This window comes from Herpailurus yagouaroundi, unplaced genomic scaffold (assembly GCF_014898765.1).
Source record: "Herpailurus yagouaroundi ecotype Mexico unplaced genomic scaffold, PumYag 180, whole genome shotgun sequence".
NCBI lineage: Eukaryota > Metazoa > Chordata > Mammalia > Carnivora > Felidae > Herpailurus > Herpailurus yagouaroundi.
The window spans coordinates 15,008,362-15,026,842 of record NW_024412411.1 but is presented as its reverse complement, the minus strand read 5'-3'; the positions used below and the strand labels follow the sequence as shown (position 1 = coordinate 15,026,842).

The window sequence follows — 18,481 nt, the reverse complement described above, 5'->3', positions numbered from 1 at the left end:
GAGATCGTGACCTGGCTGAAGTCGGACGCTTAACCGACTGCGCCACCCAGGCGCCCCTAAACCAGTTCTGATATAATGTTTCTCCAAGGAAAATCCCAGGACTTTTGGAGGTGCTTGTTTCTGGTTCTATTTCAAAATATGAAGTATTGGGTAGACTTTATACAAGTGGACATGATTACGCAGCCCTGTTCCACATCATTAGTGAGAGTAAATGCCTCCGCCAAAATTCTGCCAACACTGTTTCTAGCCAGACATCCATTAGTAAACATTGTAGTCTTAAAATATTGGTCCACTTCTGTGGCTTGTCTGCATAATGGAAACTAGGTCCAGATTTTTGAAAGTATCAACATGAATAAGCATAGAAATGCTACTCTCCAAGAGTTGTAGTTAGAAATCTGAGGCATCCAGAGTAGAATTTTGGTAAAGACCTGTTTAATTTCTTATTTTTTAATTTAAAATATTCTTTTCTTTTTTTATAAAATGTTTTAATGTTTGTTTATTTTTGAGAGGGAGAGAGACAGGGGAGGGGCAGAAAGAGGGAGAACACAGAATCCAAAGCAGGCTCCAGGCTCTGAGCTGTCAGCACCGAGACCGGTATGGGGCTTGAACCCATGAACCACGACATCATGACCTGAGTCGAAGTCGGATGCTTAACTGACTGAGACACCCTGGTGCCCCTATATTTAAAATATTCTTGGGGCGCCTGGGTGGCGCAGTCGGTTAAGCGTCCGACTTCAGCCAGGTCACGATCTCGCGGTCCGTGAGTTCGAGCCCCGCGTCAGGCTCTGGGCTGATAGCTCAGAGCCTGGAGCCTGTTTCCGATTCTGTGTCTCCCTCTCTCTCTGCCCCTCCCCCGTTCATGCTCTGTCTCTCTCTGTCCCAAAAATAAATAAAAACGTTGAAAAAAAATTTTAAATATTCTTAATTGAAAATAGAAAATTATTTCTTGTTTTGTGATAATGCCAGTTAAGGAGGGAATTCCTTAGCTCTAACTTCGTCTTGCTCAATATTGCCACTTTACTCTCTTTATAGAGATCAGCATAATTTGAAATACCTTTCTTCATCCTAAGTAGTTGATCATTCCAAAGTAGGTATTCCTAACAAATTTAGAAGACTTAGTTGAAACGTACATTATAAATATAGTATTTAACACATTCTTTACAAAAAATTTTTAAAGTTTTTTTTTTGAGAGAATGCAAGTGGGGGAGGGGCAGAGAGAGGGAGACAGAGGATCTGAAGCAGGTTCTGCACTGACAGCAGCAAGCCTGATGTGGGGCTTGAACTCATGAACCACAAGATCATGACCTGAGCAAAGTTGGACACTCAACCAACTGAGCCACCCAGGTGTCCCTAACACATTCTTAAAAATGACCATCCTTTCAGTTAGCATACACATCACGGTTTTATTTATTTATTTATTTATTTATTTATTTATTTATTTATTTTTAAAATTGTTTTTTTCAACGTTTTATTTTATTTTTGGGACAGAGAGAGACAGAGCATGAACGGGGGAGGGGCAGAGAGAGAGGGAGACACAGAATCGGAAACAGGCTCCAGGCTCTGAGCCATCAGCCCAGAGCCCGACGCGGGGCTCGAACTCACGGACCGCGAGATCGTGACCTGGCTGAAGTCGGACGCTTAACCGACTGCGCCACCCAGGCGCCCCCACATCACGGTTTTAAAAACATGTCACCCTATGTTCTCTCTTTTGATCCTTGGTGACCCTGTGAGGTGGAAAGGGAATGCAATGTCTGTCTTGTACAAGTGAGAAAACAAGCTCAGAGAAATAAAGAACTCAGCCAAGATGACACACAGTCTTCAGGCTGCTTTCAAGGTTAGCCTGAAGGTCTGTGATAGCATTTTCCTAGTATTCCTTGTTGAAGAAGGAAAAACTGCCAGTTAGGTGGAAGGGTTACAAATTACAAACTCTGTAACCTGCATGCAAGTCCTTTGGTTTCATCTGGTTCTAGGTTCCCCATGATTGCTAGAACCCAGTAGTGATCACTTCCTTTATAACATGTGTATAATGAAAGGTGTTTAACCTTAAAAGATTTACTTACCACCTGCAAGTAGTAAGAAATCACAGTCTTATCAGAAAGCCAATGTGATAAGTTTTGAGGCTATTTCATAAATCTTAACATGGTTACAAAAATAAACTACATTGACTTCTCAAATAAGGAACAATAAATACACAGGGATGGTAAATTGCAAAGGTCACCTTAGAAGCAATGACATACTTGGTAGGCATTTGTAAATAATTAAGATCTTGAACTTTCTGAGTCTCCTTCCCTGGAAGAAACCTGTGAACCTCCACATGTTCTTTTTTACAATCATTACAACACCCCCACTGAGAGCTGCCTAGACAGGAATTATCATTCCCTATTACCTATGGAAAAGCCAAGGGTACAGAGATCAGTGGACTGATTAGGTCACATAGTGAATCATCAGGAGAGAATAACCCCAGGGCTTATTTCTTGATGATTTAAATGACTGCTTGAGATAATCAAAGGGAAATAGTTGGAGAATGAGGACATTTACGACATGCTTATCAAATATGCAGGTGACAAGGACTCAGTGTTATTCCTCACTCTGCTTCTAACTAGTTATGAAATTTGGACAAGTTACTTAACCAGACCAGGCCTCAGTATCATACTAGAGAAAGGAAAACAGTTGCACTAGATTAGGAGTTTTCAACTTCATTCTTCTTAAAGGAAAGTCTTAATGATTTAAACATTCATTCAAAGTACATTGTAATGTTATAAAATTAACTGATAAAAACTGAGGTGCATACAATCCTACTTCCTGCTTGGTTTTTCCCACTTCCTACAGGATTCCTTGGATACAGTCTAAAAACCACAGTATTAGGCAATCTGAAAGCTACTTTCTGTTCTAAAATTCAATGTGGGGCGCCTGGGTGGCTCAGTCGGTTAAGTGTCTGACTTCAACTCAGGTCATGATCTCGCATTCGTGGGTTTGAGACCCACGTCTGGCTCTGTGTTGACAGCTCTGAGCCTGGAGCCTGCTTTGGATTCTATGTCTCCCTTTGTCTCTGCCTGTCCCCTCACCTCAAAAATAAATAAACATTAAAAAAATTTAAAAAGTAAATAAAATTCAATGTCTTTATGATTGGAAGCAAATGGCTTTCTAATTTGCTACCTGCTCCCATCCTTTACATCATCTTGTGATATAGAAAAACCCCAGACTTGAAGTCAGAGGAGCTGGGTGTGGATCCCTGCTCCACCCACCAATTATCTATGTCACTTGAATCAAATTGCTTCACCTCTCTAAGCCTCTGTTTCCTCATCTATGAAGTAAAAATAGTAACCTTTTATAAGTAACAGTGTTTTGTAAATAGTAAAAGATTGAATAAATGTATAGTGCTGTTACTATTTTTTTTAGCTATTTAATTCTTTTTAATGTTTATTTATTTGCTTTTGAGTGACAGAGAGCGCGCGCGCACACACACACACACACACACACACACACACACACACACACACACACGAGCACAAATGGGGGAGGGGCAGAGAAAGAAGAAGACACAGAATCTGAAGCAGGTTGCAGGCTCCAGGCTCTGAGCTGTCAGCACAGAGCCCAAGGCAGGGCTTAAAGCCACAAACTGCGGGATCATGACCTGAGCCTAGATTGGAACCTTCCCAACTGAGCCACCCAGGCGCCCCTAGTGTTGTTACTATTATCATCTGTGCACAATATCCTTCAATGGGGACATGGTTTTATCTTTAGAATGATGCAGAGTACCAACATGGGTTGAGCTGCTCTTTAGCAAGCTTGCCTGAGAGCAGGGGTGGTGTCTATTGTATTTGGGCTTCATCTTCTCTGTGAGCCGAAAGCCAAGTCAATAAAGAGGGTATGAGACATCAACATAGCAAATGATTCAACCAAGGAGGCACCATCCTTAAGTCTAAAGGGAAGAATTGTCCCCATAATCTGACCTTGATTAACAGTGATCTTGGCTATATTCTCCCTCTGCACAGAGCCATAACCCGTTAATAATTGCTGTCATTCAGTGAGTGCTTACTACGTGCTAAACACTGTTTTGACACAAATTATCTCCCTTAATCTTCACAAGAACCCTCTGTAAAGATGTTATCCCTATTTTATAGTGAGAGATAACCTACAAAATAGGAGATTCCTATAGGATTCCTATAGGAATAATATCCTATTTTGTAGCTTAGAAAGGTTAATTTACTCAGGTTCATATAAATGGCAAGTGGCAGAGCCTGAACTGTGAATTCAAAATTCTGAACTGCTCACCTCTGCATCTCCCAGTTGGAAGAAAAGTTTTTTCTCACTCTGCACAGGGCCAAAAGCCTCTATTCCTCTTTATCTTTGCAGTGCCTTAGTCAGTACCATCTCTTCATTTTTATTATTGTTTTCATTCCTCCATTCAAAAGTACTCCATTCATCTTCATAAAACTCAAAGGTGAAAAGCACCGATTAGTCATTGATGTCTCCCCTTGTCTCCTGCTTGTCCTTTCTAGTATGTTTTCTGCCTGGGAGTTAGGGAATGGAGCCACATCCCTTTCCTTGGGGAGTTGATCCCATAACTAATTCATTTCTGTCAGGAAGATTTTCCTCTTAAGCTCATCCTCTTCAATTCTGCATTCTACCCAATTCTTTCTCTCTGTGGGTTGCACACTTCAGCTCTTCACATCACATTGTCTAAGCCTGCCCAGGTTCTCAGCAGTGATTTTGCCGAGCTGCCTCTTTCCATCACACTATGGCCAGAGTATCTTTCTTATTAGCACCTGGAAGATGCTTTCCCCAGTGGACGGTGGGAGAGGTGAGCTTCAAGGGATGTTGGGAAAGAAAGGGAGGAGGAAGAGGCGTGAGCATGAAACTTGAAACCTGCTTAGTCAGCAAACCTTGGATTCAGTTCAGCTTGGACATTTAGGTGCCCCCTCCGCTGGCAGCAGAGGCATTTACTGTCCAGCGAGGCATGATTCTGTTAGGATGCTGTGCCAGGCTCTAAACTTGGGCTAGGAATCACAGAAATAAATGGAGTGCATCATCAGAAGACTGAGAGGTACAGTGGACAGCATGTTAACTTTGGGATTTGAAAAATCTAGTTTAAGTTATTGCTCTACTTTTTACATAGCTATGGGGAAATAATACCCACCTAAATTGTTTCTATAAAGACTATAGACAATGACCTGGCACACAGTAGGCATTCAATCAATGAGAACTCTTATTTTTCAAAGCCCTAATTCTAAACAATTGTCATAGCCACATCCTCATAACTTTGTGTCTTGTTTGGAGTGTGTAGGCAATTATCCTTACCTCTTATTCTTCCATTTTTACTGTGCTGCAAATCAGTTTAGAGCATCCTCATATTCAGGTTTCAACTCCAGCATCAGCAATTCCACACAGTTCACCACTGCCTAGAAAGCAGAACTCAGGTATTAGCTATCAGATTCAAAACAACATAAAGTTTGCTTTTCAATTTTCACATTGATGTGAACCTTACCATTGACATGTGAAATAGATTTGGATACTAATCTATTTGCCATCTTTGTTAGGAGCTTTGCATGTATTTTGACAATTTCTCACTTGTATTAAGGAACCATTCCACGTGCATGGGTATTGGCAGTAGTATCTTGTTTTAAATGTTTATTTATTTTTGAGGGGGAGGAGGGGCAGAGAGAGAGAGAGGGGGGTACAGAGGATCTGAAGCAGGTTCTGTGCTGACAGCAGAGATCCTGATGTGGGGCTCAAACTCACGAACCATGAGATCATGACCTGGACCCAAGTTGAACACTTAACTGATTGAACTACCCAGGTGTCCCTTGGCAATAGTATCTTAATATGCAAACAGAATATTTCACTAAACACTCTTTTCAAATGAATGCACATGACCGTTCTCAGCCAAAGGAAACAACTTCTTAGGCAACTGAAATCTACTCATTTAACAAATATTTATTGAGAATCTGCAATGTATAAATGACCTTGTAGGTGCTGGGATACACTGGTTGACATGCCAGATGTGGGTCATTGAAATAATTCCTCTCTCATAGATCTTACATTCCAGTGAGAAACACACAATAAATAAGAAAACATAAATAAAGAAAATTAATGTGAGAAAATGATGACTGCAATGAAGAAAGCAAAACAAAGTGATATAATAGTGATTAAAGAGGCTATTTTGTTTACTTATACATTTTTACCTTAATTTACAAAGCAAAGTAATAGATGCACGTAGTGAAAAAAAAAAAAAAAAAATTATCTCCCCCCAAATCTAATGAATAGGGAGAAGAAAGGTGGGAAGGCTTTTCTGAGGAGCTAATAACTGAGCTGAGACATGAATTAGGAGGAGACAGCTAATAAGAAGGCCTGTGAAGAGCATATCAGGAAAAGGAATCCAAGTGCAAAGGAGCTTTGTCCATGGAACAGAGGAAATGACAATGTAGTTGGGGCAAATTGAACAAAGGGGTGAGAGATAGGAGATGAGATTGTAGATGTAGGCAGAGGCCAGACCATATAGGATTTTATGGGGTGTGGCAAGACCATTGATTATGTTCAAGTTACAGTGGGAGGCTATGGACAAAGTTGGATTAAGCCAGGAAGAGATATGGACTGATTTGTTAAAAAAAAAAAAAAAGTTTTTTTTAACATTTATTTATTTTTGAGAGAGGGAGAGAGAGACAGAGTGTGAGCGGATGAGGGGCAGAGAGGGAGACACAGAATCTGAAGCTGACTCTAGGCTCCAGGCTCTGAGCTGTCAGTACTGAGTCCAACGCGGGGCTCAAACTCACAAACCGGGAGATCATGATGTGAGACAAAGTTGGAAGCTTAACCGACTGAGCCACCCAGGCACCCCTGGACTGATTTGTTTTTCTAAAAGATGATTCCATCTTCTGGCTAGAGGACGGAGTATAGAGGGAACAGCAGTGAAAATGGGAGGCTTTTATAGTAGTTCAGATGAGTGATGACTGTGGCTTAGAGCAGGATAATAGTAGTAATGATGCAGAAATTCAAGATTTCCTTCAGAATAATTTGTTCAGAATTTCCAGAATTTGTTGATAAATTGGATTTGGGGAGTGAGGTAAAGCAGAAACTAGAATAAGTCCTAGGTTTGGACTTGAATTTTTGGGCATATGATGGTGCCATTTACTGAGATAGGAAAGATTGGAGGTTGAACGTGTTTTGGGGAATTGGTTTTGATTTGGGAAAGTTAAGTATGGTAGACTTATGAGATAGTCAAATGGAAATGTCTAAAAGGACAACTTCTTTGGCTATTACCAGATGCTTCCATTGTCCTCTCTCACAACACACAGCCATCTTGTTGGCTAGGTTAGAGATCTTTAAGAAAGAGCCCAGTTACCAATGCCAGTCCCAGATACCTCTGTCATCAACTTGCTATTTTCCCTAGGAGTTAATGCAGCGGCTTAGGGGACCATGGGGGGTATTCCTTGGACACCTATACTACATTCTAATATGTGTCTGAATAGCTGTGGTTGGTAAAGGAAGCAGTTTCCCAGAACAGAGTTATATTTGGCCAAAAAAACATTTCCAACTACATTTTCCACTTGGCATACAGATAGAATAGGGCATGGCATGAAAAAATAATACAATCTGGTTTGAAAATGTTTCTTATGCATTGACACACTAAAGAGAAAAGGGTTTATTTTTCTTCTCCCTCAGATTCTGGTTCATAAATTTATAGTTCTTAAAATTGGAAAGATCTCAAAGAACAATGGAGTTAGCTCCTGATCTCAGGCATGCAAGGTATCATGGCAGTCAATTCCTAGAAGAATTACTACTACTTACTTTATTATTATCACTACTAAATTCAGTGGTGATTTACTAATCATTACTTTAAAAAAGTTTTTTTTAATGTTCGTTTATTTTTGAGACAGAGACAGACAGATCATGCACACAGGAGGGGCAGGAAGAGAGGGAGACACAGAATTTGAAGCAGGCTCCAGGCTCCTAGCTGTCAGCACAGAGCCCAACTCGGGGCTCAAACCCACAAACTGCAAGATCGTGACCTGAGCCAAAGTCAGACGCCCAAAAGACTGAGCCACCCAGGTGCTCCTACTTTTTTTTTTTAATTTAGGTCCCAGTTGGTTAAAATAGTGTAGTAATAATTTCAGGAATAGAATTTAGTGATTCGTCACTTACATAGAACACCCAGTGCTCATCCCAACAAGTGCCCTCCTTAGTGCCCATTTGCCCATTTAGCCCATCCCCCCACCCAACACCCCACAAGCAACCATCACTTTGTTCTCTGTATTTAAGAGTCTCGTATGGTTTGTCTCCCTCTCTGTTTTTATCTTATTTATACTTCCCTTCCTCTATGTTCATCTGTTTTGTTTCTTAAATTCCACATATGAATGAAATCATATGATATTTGTCTTTCTCTGACATATTTCGCTTAACATAATACACTCTAGTTCCATCCACGTTGTTGCAAATGGTAAGATTTCATTCTTTTTGATAGTCGATCATTACTCTATTATTGTAAGAGAGCTTACTGCCTTTGAGAAATAGGCCTTTTCTTCAACAACTTTATACATTTAGGTCTTCAAAACCTATTTTCAGCTAAGAAATTAAGTGTAAATAAAATAAATTCAATATGGACAAAACATAAAAATAATTCATAATCACTAGGATGCTTCCTTATATGCAAAATATTCTTTGAAACTAAAAAACCATCCTTCCAGGCACCTCCCCACACTCCCACCCACCCTTCCTGGCTTTTGCCCTAGTGGCTAAACATCTCCACTGGGATATCATTTTGCTCTTCTAACACAAAGTTCTTAATTTCTGGCTTGTCCCATCTATATAAGAAGGATAGGGCTTAATATGGTTTGATGTTGCTTCATAGCAGGCCCTCTCAGCTTATCAGATTCTTTTACAATGGCCATCTCATTATACAGACTCATTCCCATAAATGTCTTCTTACTGGTTGATGGGTCTGTTAGTTTTTTGAAAGCTCCTCTGAGCTAAGTTCATTACTACACTGAGTTCTCCCTTAAACTATAGCTGCCCCCCTCCCAAGTCTATTTTCAAGGTATCTCCCCTAACTTAAAGCAGAAATACTGTGACACATTGAGACAAAGAAACCAAGGAAGTAGAATTTTTGAAAGCCAAGGAAGTAGCCACATCTTATAACAAAACTGAAAGGTAATCACCATTGTCTACATTCAGACCACTACCACAAACCAAAAATGGGAGGGGCATTAATTTCAATAACAATTTGCTGACAGAGTCTACCATTTCTTGTCATGCTATTTGTCCCATTTCTACATCCAAGGCCCAGAGGTTTTGTTTGTTGGGCCTTTCAAGGTAACATTATAGCTGTATTCTGTACAAAAACTAGCTCACCTCAGCTTGTGTTCTCTGAAAAAGTTAGCTCAGCTCAGGTCAATTATTTCTTGCACTTGTACAAGATAACCTGATTCTTAAGTAGGCTTGCTTATGGAGAGAGACTTTGGAGAATCTTCCTTCTCAGCAGCACTAATGTAAAATAAAGGTTGGAGGTATAGACTGTACATAACTTTTGCCTTAGGTCCTTCAGTCAGGATTAAGAGTTGCACCCACAAGAAAAGAATGATCTCCTTATAGTTTAACTTGCCAACTTCAGAGAAATAATATACCAGATTCCCTTACATACCATGACCTATTTACTTCTTCCTCTACTTCCTCAACCAAAAGGAACTCTACACTTCCTAACAAAATAACATCTATCTTAACACTAATATAGAAATCAACTATATTTTTTTTATTTATTTTATGACCATTTACTCCCTTTGGTCTTCCCCTGGGACATGATTCTTTTTAACAATTTTACATTTCAACTGGAGAATGTAATTTTATTTTTTTAAATTATTATTATTTTTATGTTTATTTATTTACTTTAGTTTGAGAGAGAGAGAGAGAGAGAGGAAGGGGGGAGAGCGGCAGAGGGAGAGGAAAGAATCTTAAGCAGGCTCCATTGCTCAGTGTGGAGCCCGCTGCATGGCTCTATCCCATGACCCTGGGATCATGACCTGAGCCAAAACCAAGTTGGACGCTCAACAGACTGAGCCACCCAGGCACCGAGAATATAATTTTTAATAATTTGAAACAATTTATAACAATTTTAAACAATTCCTAACAATTTTACATTTCAACTAGAGAACTTAAGGTGGGTTTAACTTTTTAACTTAGTGTGCATATTCAATAACCTCTTGAAAAGCTTAAGGACACTTACTGGAATTCTGTTTTCTTTTTCCCTCTCCTCCTTTTTTGTCTTTTCTAAGATGCAAGATTTGGCAATGTGCAGACAAAAATACATACTGATTTGGCATAGGTTTGGGAGCCAGATAGACCTGGCTTTGTGAATTTGGTCTAATTATTCAATTTTTCTTTTGATCTAGTTATTCAGCATTTCAAAATTTGATCAGAGAAATGGATATCTTATGGAATGCCATGAAGATCAAAAGAGATGTGGATCAGCCCAGTGCCTGATGGATTGATTATACAAGTAAGGTTTGATTGATTATAAAGTTTGTATGTTCCAAGTTCCTATGGGGTCTTGGAGTTGGATACTAGTTCACAGAAATGACTGTTTCTCAATTTTCCCTGATAATAAGAATTTCTTATGGTATTGGTTAAAAACAAAATTTCCCCGGTCTCATTCCAGACTCAATGAATCAGAAACTCCAAGTCTTGGGAGTCAAGGAATTGTATTTTTTACAAACATTCCTTGTGATTCATATTATCAGAAAAGTTATAGGAACACTGATACAGACTTTCAGTGTCATGTTCTATAATTACAAGCAAAATTTGACATAAAATAACATTATTATAATAATTTGATTTTTTTTAATGTTTATTTATTTTTGAGACAGAGAGAGACAAAGCATGAACAGGGGAGGGTCAGAGAGAGGGAGACACAGAATCAGAAACAGGCACCAGGCTCTGAGCTGTCAGCACAGAGCCCGATGCGGGGCTCGAACTCACGGACCGCGAGATCACGACCTGAGCCGAAGTTGGACACTTAACCAACTGAGCCACCCAGGCGCCTCAATAATTTGATTTTTTAATGTGTGGAGCTTATGTTCTTAGTTAAATTACACAGTTTAATATTTTAACTGAAATTTACATCAAATATTTAAATTTCTAGTCCATGTGTCTTTTTCTCTGTAGTTTCCACAAAACAGTCAAACTTCATTCTCATTAGTGAACAAAGATGATACTGCTTTTGGCTTTAACTAATTTTAAGCACTTTGGTAATGTACAGCAGTACATAAATATTTATAATACTATTAAATGTTAATAATAATAATAATAATAGTAATAATAATAATAATGGTCTACACCCACAAGACTTGACTTGTGAATTAGCCAACTAGCTGCATTTTAATATGCTTTTAGCAAATCTAAGCTTCATAGAGGCAAAGCTTGAAATATTATGCATAAAAACAGCACATTCTTTCTCGCTTGAACTCAGATTATTTTTATTCTTTCTTTCTTTTTTTAGATGGGCCTCTAGCTAAATGCACATTTTAGGTTATGTTTTGCAACGTATTTTTAAGTATTTGGCATCCAGATACACATTTAATATTTCATTCAAAGATTATATTGTGGATGGTGATTATTATCTCGCTGTGTTGTATGTGGCAGGGACCCAGAGGAGTGAGAAAATGAGGAGGAAAGGGTGGGAGAAAGGTTGGATAAATCAATGTAACAGCAGCAGTTCTTTCCAAATGAATGACTATTCAACAAGGAATATTTACTGAGCTCCTACTAGGAGCCAGCTACCATCCTAATTCCTGAACACAGCTACTAACTGCTCTGTTGGCTCCTTGTTCTCAGTTTTGCCTCTGAGCCCTGTGATCAGCTAGAGACATGGCAATTGTTGGTGACCAGTTGACACTTTCTTAACAAGAAAAGACTCAGGCTGTTCTTGGTTACCCTAGGCCACAGCTACCACACAGTGGTTGACACTCTATTTCAGAATTGCCTGTAAGTCTTCTATTTTAGGTCTATGCCTACCTAATATGAATACAAAACAAAAAAATGCTCATGGTTTGTCTTGCTCTCATCCACTGCTTAGTTTGAGATGACACTAACTAGAATCTAGATTATGCCATCATGTATTTGTTTATAAGTTGCTTTCACATGATTCTTTAGTTGTTTCCTATTAAATTTATCTTTTTTCTTTAGCTAGTGCCTTCCTACAATTGTTTTCCTATAACATAGTTCTTAGGATAAAACTATATATGTGGAAGATCCTCAGATATTGTTCGCAATGAGTAAATACAGACAAACATATTATTTCATTAGCTGTACTAGAGGAGCTTGCTGGTGACCATTTATCTTCATTTAATGTACAGTAAGTGATAATGGTGAAAATTAATTTTTTTAATGTTTATTTATTTTTGAGAGAGAGAGACAGAGTACAGGTGGGAAAGGGGCAGAGAAAGAGGGAGACACAGAATCTGAAGCAGGCTCCAGGCTCTGTGCTGTTAGCACTCTGTTAGCACAGAGCCTGACACAGGGCTCGAACCCACAAACCGTGAGATCAGGACCTGAGTTGGAGTCAGAAACTTAACCGACTGAGCCACTCAGGCACCCCATAAATTTCTATAATTTAAGAAAATCTGACATGCAGTGTTTTTGGAAAGTCTGAAACGACTAGCCATATGAAAGTCTAAACATGGTCACTAACAATGATCAATTATACTCTCAATAATTTGGATTAGGACATTATTTTCCTCATTCCAGGAAAATTACAAAATACAGAAAGTATACATAAGAGTTTGAAGTAAACAATTTCAGTTACATTTATTTTTATTTTATATCTTTTATATCAAGTACATCTATGCTATATAACTGTCATGAACTTGTTTATATTGTCTTTGGAATTATTCTTTCTTTTCCATTGTTCACATTTTGATATGTAGTCTTCCAAACTTGCTTTTTATGCATCTAGTTTTTCCATAAAAATATGTGTATAGTTACTTTTTATTGTAATAAGCATTATATACCTTTTTACAAAGATGCTCATTTTTGATTGGATGGCTGATGAGGGCAAGGGGTGGAAATGGGGGCAACATCCACAGATAGACAACACTTAATTAGAAACTTGGAATTATTCTCCAGTTTCATAAATAAGATGTCTTTGCTTTCTGCTCTGATTTAAATCTATTTCAGGGGATAGATCATATCATTTACATCAGTGTTGGTCAGACTTTAGAATACTTCATAATTATCTGAAAGCTTTTTAAAATTTTTTTTTAACGTTTATTTATTTTTGAGAGAGAGAGACACACAGCATGAATGGAGGAGGGGCAGAGAGAGAGGGAGACACAGAATCGGAAGCAGGCTCCAGGCTCTGAGCCATCAGCCCAGAGCCTGACATGGGGCTCGAACTTGCGGACCGCGAGATCGTGACCTGAGCCGAAGTCGGACGCTCAACCGACTGAGCCACCCAGACGCCCCTGAAAGCTTTTTTAAAAAATGTATACCCTCTCCTCCCCGCCCCCCCCCAGCCTCACCCTCAGAGATTCTGATTTAACATGTAACCAGGCATTTGTCAGTTTTAACCAGCATTTAATGCCACTTTTCATTTTCATCTTAATTTCCCTTTAGAGGAATCTCCCTTTGGACGATTAGTCTGAAGAAGTGTCACCTGGGCTTGGTGACACTCCATCATTTGGTGACTCTACTTCAGAAATTTCGGTCTATAGCAGTAAAACAACACCAAAGTTAGAACTGGAAATCATTACAGTGTCAGCATGATGACTACATTGTTCCTGTGGTGTTATTTTTGTTGTGGTTCCTCTAAAGCTTCCTCGGTTCCAATCTCTGGTCAATTATGTGAATCCCTGATATCCTTTCAGTCAGTTCCTTCTTTGTCTAAGGTAGCAAGAATTTGTTTTTGTTGCTTGCAATGGGGAACTAAACCAATAAAGAAAATCTATACTAGTGGGGTCTAGGAACTTACATTTTTAGCAAATTCTCCAGGTAATTCTGATGGAGGTAGGTCCTCAAACTACACTTTGAGAAACATTGTTCTATTTTTTTAGTATTCCACATAGCTCTTCGTATCATGGTATTCATGTAGAACGTAGTCAATAAATGCATCCTAGATGAACAAATGGATAAATGGATGGATAGATGATGGATTCTTTGTAAAGATGCCTGTCCTCAGATCTACTAGTGCTAAACTTTGGACAAATAAATGTAGGTTGATTGGTGTTGTTCCCTGAAGTTTTCTTGTTAGGTATATGTGCTGATTTTACTTTGATGTAGTTGAGAACCACAAAGCAGTTTAGAGAAGACAATGAGCAGGAATGCAGAAAAAATTCATCCTAAAATCTTACTAGTAATGAAGAAATGAGATTTTATAAAGTATGCCCATAGTTTTTTTGTTTGTTTGTTTTTTTCTTTCTGGATGGTGGCATAGATCTTTGAAATCTTGTGTATTTTTTCATTATTTTAAATACTAAATAAAAATAATAAGCACATGAAGACAGGAAGACAGCTAATTGAAATCTCTTTTTCTTGCTTAAATAGGTTGAAAAGTATGTCAGTAGGTAATGGAATTTTTCATGAATTTGACCTTGATGGCAACTTCCTCAAAGTTGGAGCAAAGGCCATGCTATGTATGCTTAGTTTGTAGGACTTTTCCATTCATGATTTCCTCAGTCTTCTAGGAAGTCCTTACTAGTATTAGTGAAAGATTTTTGTAAGCATTTTCTTTCATACAAGGATAGAACCCTCTTATTACTTAGGTCCTCAAGAAATGTGAATAAGTACTTGTGCACCCCAAAGACCTAGGCTTAGTTTACATTAATATATCTTTGGATCAATTTGGCTATAGTTCCTCACTACTAATTTCTCATGGGTTTTGTTTTGTTTTGTTTTGTTTTGAGAGACAGTGTAAGTTGGTGGTAAAAACACTGGCCTAAGAACTTGGACACAGAGTTTCGAGTCCTGGTGCTGCAATAATTTGACTGCAATTATGGATTTATTTGTCTGACTTCTCCCACTACTTGGACAGAGATCATGTTTTATTTGTTTTCCTATCAATACCACCTGGCACATGGTTAGTGCTTAGCTAATGTTTACTTAATGAAGCTTGAATGAATTCCTAAACTTGGGCAGCTCACAGCCTTTTTGGATTTCAGACCCATCATTTATAAAATAGGTTGGTTGTTCTCTAACATGATTTCCAGATCAGACTTTCTGTGATTCTATGATCTGTGTACACTGAAGCCAACCTCCATACACAGTCTCACTTGTCTGGGGGCATTGAGAAATGGCATTGCATTACTTACTTTGTTATAAGTGGCTTCTTAATCTCTGAGTCACTCTTACTGAAAATGGTTTCAAAGAGACTGCAGTGTTGCTGTATATTTAGTGGAGAACAAATTGGAGAAGTGCCCATTCAATATTTACTTTTATAGTTTCGGCAGAGTGCTCTGATCCATGAAGACTGTTGAGATATTTCAAACAGCGTCCATCTCAAGTAGTTTGGTACTTACATGATTAGACTGACATGGCTACATTTCAACAAAGTTGTTGGTCAGCTAACAAGAGTTCAAATGTCACATCTATCCATCCATAACATACTACAGCTTTTCTCTACTCCTTTACATTAGAGTGAATTTTGCTTGAAGAATCATAGAAACATCAGGGCTGGAATCATAAAATCAACATTATAGAAAGTCAGAATAGGAGGATCTAAGGTTTGTTGTAAGGGACCTTAGGAGCTGGTTGAGTGGGGTATAGTGTGTATCTTTGTGGGGGAGGTCTAATTAGGCAGGACTCTGAGTTCTCTTCATCCCAGCTTCAACCATCTCAACTAAGAGCAACCCTACTTTTGTTCATTATGCTGATCTTCCGAATAAAAATGTTCTGCTGCTAAATAAAATTCTGACCTGTCAGTCTAGTCCAACTCATCATTTTTAGATAAAGGGGCTCAGGTGGATAAAGGATTTGCTCTTGAGAGAGGCCACTAGAAGATGTAGACCGGCTCTTAATTTTCCAAACAGATTTCAGGAAAAGAAATATCATAAGTAGAAGGTATAGGTGGCAAAATCTGAAGGAAGAGAATGCTTAATTTTTGTAGTTTACAAAGCACTAATACATACATGTCATTGATTTTCACAACACACTTGTGAGGCAAGTATTACAGGTATTATTAACCCTAATTTACAGATGAGGAAACCGACACTGGGGAAGGTCAAGTGGCATGCACAGGGCCATAAGTGTGAGAGCCTGGCCTAGAGCTCAAGTCTTCTAATCTTGAACTCAATACTTTTTGTATTACACCACACTGCAGACTGAAGAAAGACACATGACAAATAAATGTGTCAACATATCTTAGAGACAAGAATCAGTAGTGGGTAGAGGACTCACACATTCTGGTGCCTGAGGATATGATTTGGCAATTGTGTGCATTTCCCTAAAGTCATCCTATGCTGCCTTTGCTCATAGTCTGAATCATGCACATTGTTCCCATTGGCGGAACATTTGAGCATACTTTTCCATGTGCTATTTTAGCAACATCAATTTGCTAATTATGAAGACAAAATTATCTTATTAGATCATAAGGAAACCTGCCTTTTGGTTTTGCCAAGCTTTTGTTACTGCTGGTTAAAAATCTTTTGGTATTCCTTGTAAGAATTTACTTAGCGAAATGTTTAATGTGCACCCAGGTAAGTTTTCTTCTGTGTTAAAGCCCAATTTTATCTTCAATTTCTTTTTTCTTCCCATCTTCTATTCTTTATCTCACAATAATTATTCACTATTGAGAATGCATACCTTTTCAAGGGTAAAAAGCAAACTTTAAAAGAAATGAATTTAAGCCTTATAATATAGGACTCAATATATAACCATACGTTGAAACATTTTAGAGATTAGATTATAAAAATGAAGGAAGATTTGAAAGAAAAACTAGTCTTTCTGGAAAACAGCTGTGCAGTACTTTTCAATGTGACATATAAAGCAGGTTGAAATTTGAGGTTAAAAGTCACATTTGGCTAGTTTACATTTCTTGGTACTCTAGGAAAAGGTTCTAGAGCCCTAAAGGTATATAATTAATGAACTGTGTAAAGTGCAGGAGAATCATTTAAATCAATTTCATAGAACAAAATCCAGTGTATTTAATTAGGCCAGCTTGGAAAATATAAGCATGTTATTTGAGAAATTGCTACTACATTCATATGCTAGGATAAATTAATAAGTTCCGTCTTCTTATAGAATTGTTTAGGTGTCTGGCTTCTATGGGCCAGATGGAAATGGGATAATATTTGGTATCGGGAGTAGAAAAAGATGATCATGGAGATAAAGTCACATCCTTCTTTTTATTTTGCCCATGATAAAACAACATATGAGGGGGCGCCTGGGTGGCACAGTCAGTTAAGCATCCGACTTCAGCCAGGTCACGATCTCGCGGTCCGTGAGTTCAGGCCCCGCGTCAGGCTCTGGGCTGATGGCTCGGAGCCTGGAGCCTGTTTCCGATTCTGTGTCTCCCTCTCTCTCTGGCCCTCCCCCCATTCATGCTCTGTCTCTCTCTGTCCCAAAAATAAATAAACATTGAAAAAAAAATTTAAAAAAAACAACATATGAGGACTTTAATACAGACTCTTTGTTGGGATTAGGTAGAGAGGTGAAAAAAACAGAAAGCTGCAAATAACAGTGGCTTAAATGAGATATAAATTCATTTCTCTCTTACATAAGTGAATTCTGGAAGTAAACAGTCCAGGGTTGGTAGGGCAGAATTATAATCATCAAGGACACAGACTCTCTTTTACCCTGTTGCTCTGCTACCCTCAGTATGTAGCTTGTACCTAGTGGCCCAAAATTATTGCTGGAGCTTCAGTCATCACATTTTTTTTTCAGCCCAACTGAAGAAAATAGACATGAAGAAGGCTACATGATCTCCCTTTGAACTCCTCTTATCTCCCAATCTGGACTAAAGCATAAATAAATAGCTGATGCTTCTGGTCTAGTAGAAGAGAGACAAACTTGAAGGAATTCATTTTTTTCCCTTACAATTTGCTAGGCAATGTATTTTAAGATGTTGCTCAGTACTAGATGTGGTTGCTCCTTGTGGAACACCAAAAGAACTGAAACTTAGGATAAAAATCCATAGCATCATCATTGTATCCCTAAATATACAAACCTAAGTTTAAATGTTATTGAAAATGGTGGGTGGGCCAAACAACCATATTCCAGACTGGTATGAACCCTGTGTGGCCCATGAGAATTTTCTGGAAAACAATAAAAAGCCCCATGCAGTTCAAATCTAAATAAGGAAAACATCTTCAAATATTCTGTAACTTATTTTCTAGCAAGGATCAGGGAAGTAATAGTGCCATCCAGATAAATCTGAATAAACTGAGTCCTCATTTCAAAAAGATTCATGGAAGAATCAAAGTCAATCTCCATATGCCATGGTTAAAAATGTCAAAACAAGATCTAAGGGTACAGAGATGACTAAACTTTAAAAAAATATTAA

General features: G+C 38.4%; 1 protein-coding gene across 3 annotated transcripts in view; it reads right to left on the bottom strand.

Annotated features, from left to right (window-relative positions):
• Positions 1-18,481, bottom strand: part of EED (embryonic ectoderm development) — a 197,384-nt gene that overhangs the window by 159,002 nt on the left and 19,901 nt on the right. For all 3 annotated transcript variants that reach the window (XM_040489558.1, XM_040489557.1, XM_040489560.1), the window contains exon 2: positions 5,302-5,402. The gene's annotated coding sequence lies outside the window, so the exon portion shown is untranslated. The remainder of the gene's footprint in view (positions 1-5,301; positions 5,403-18,481) is intronic.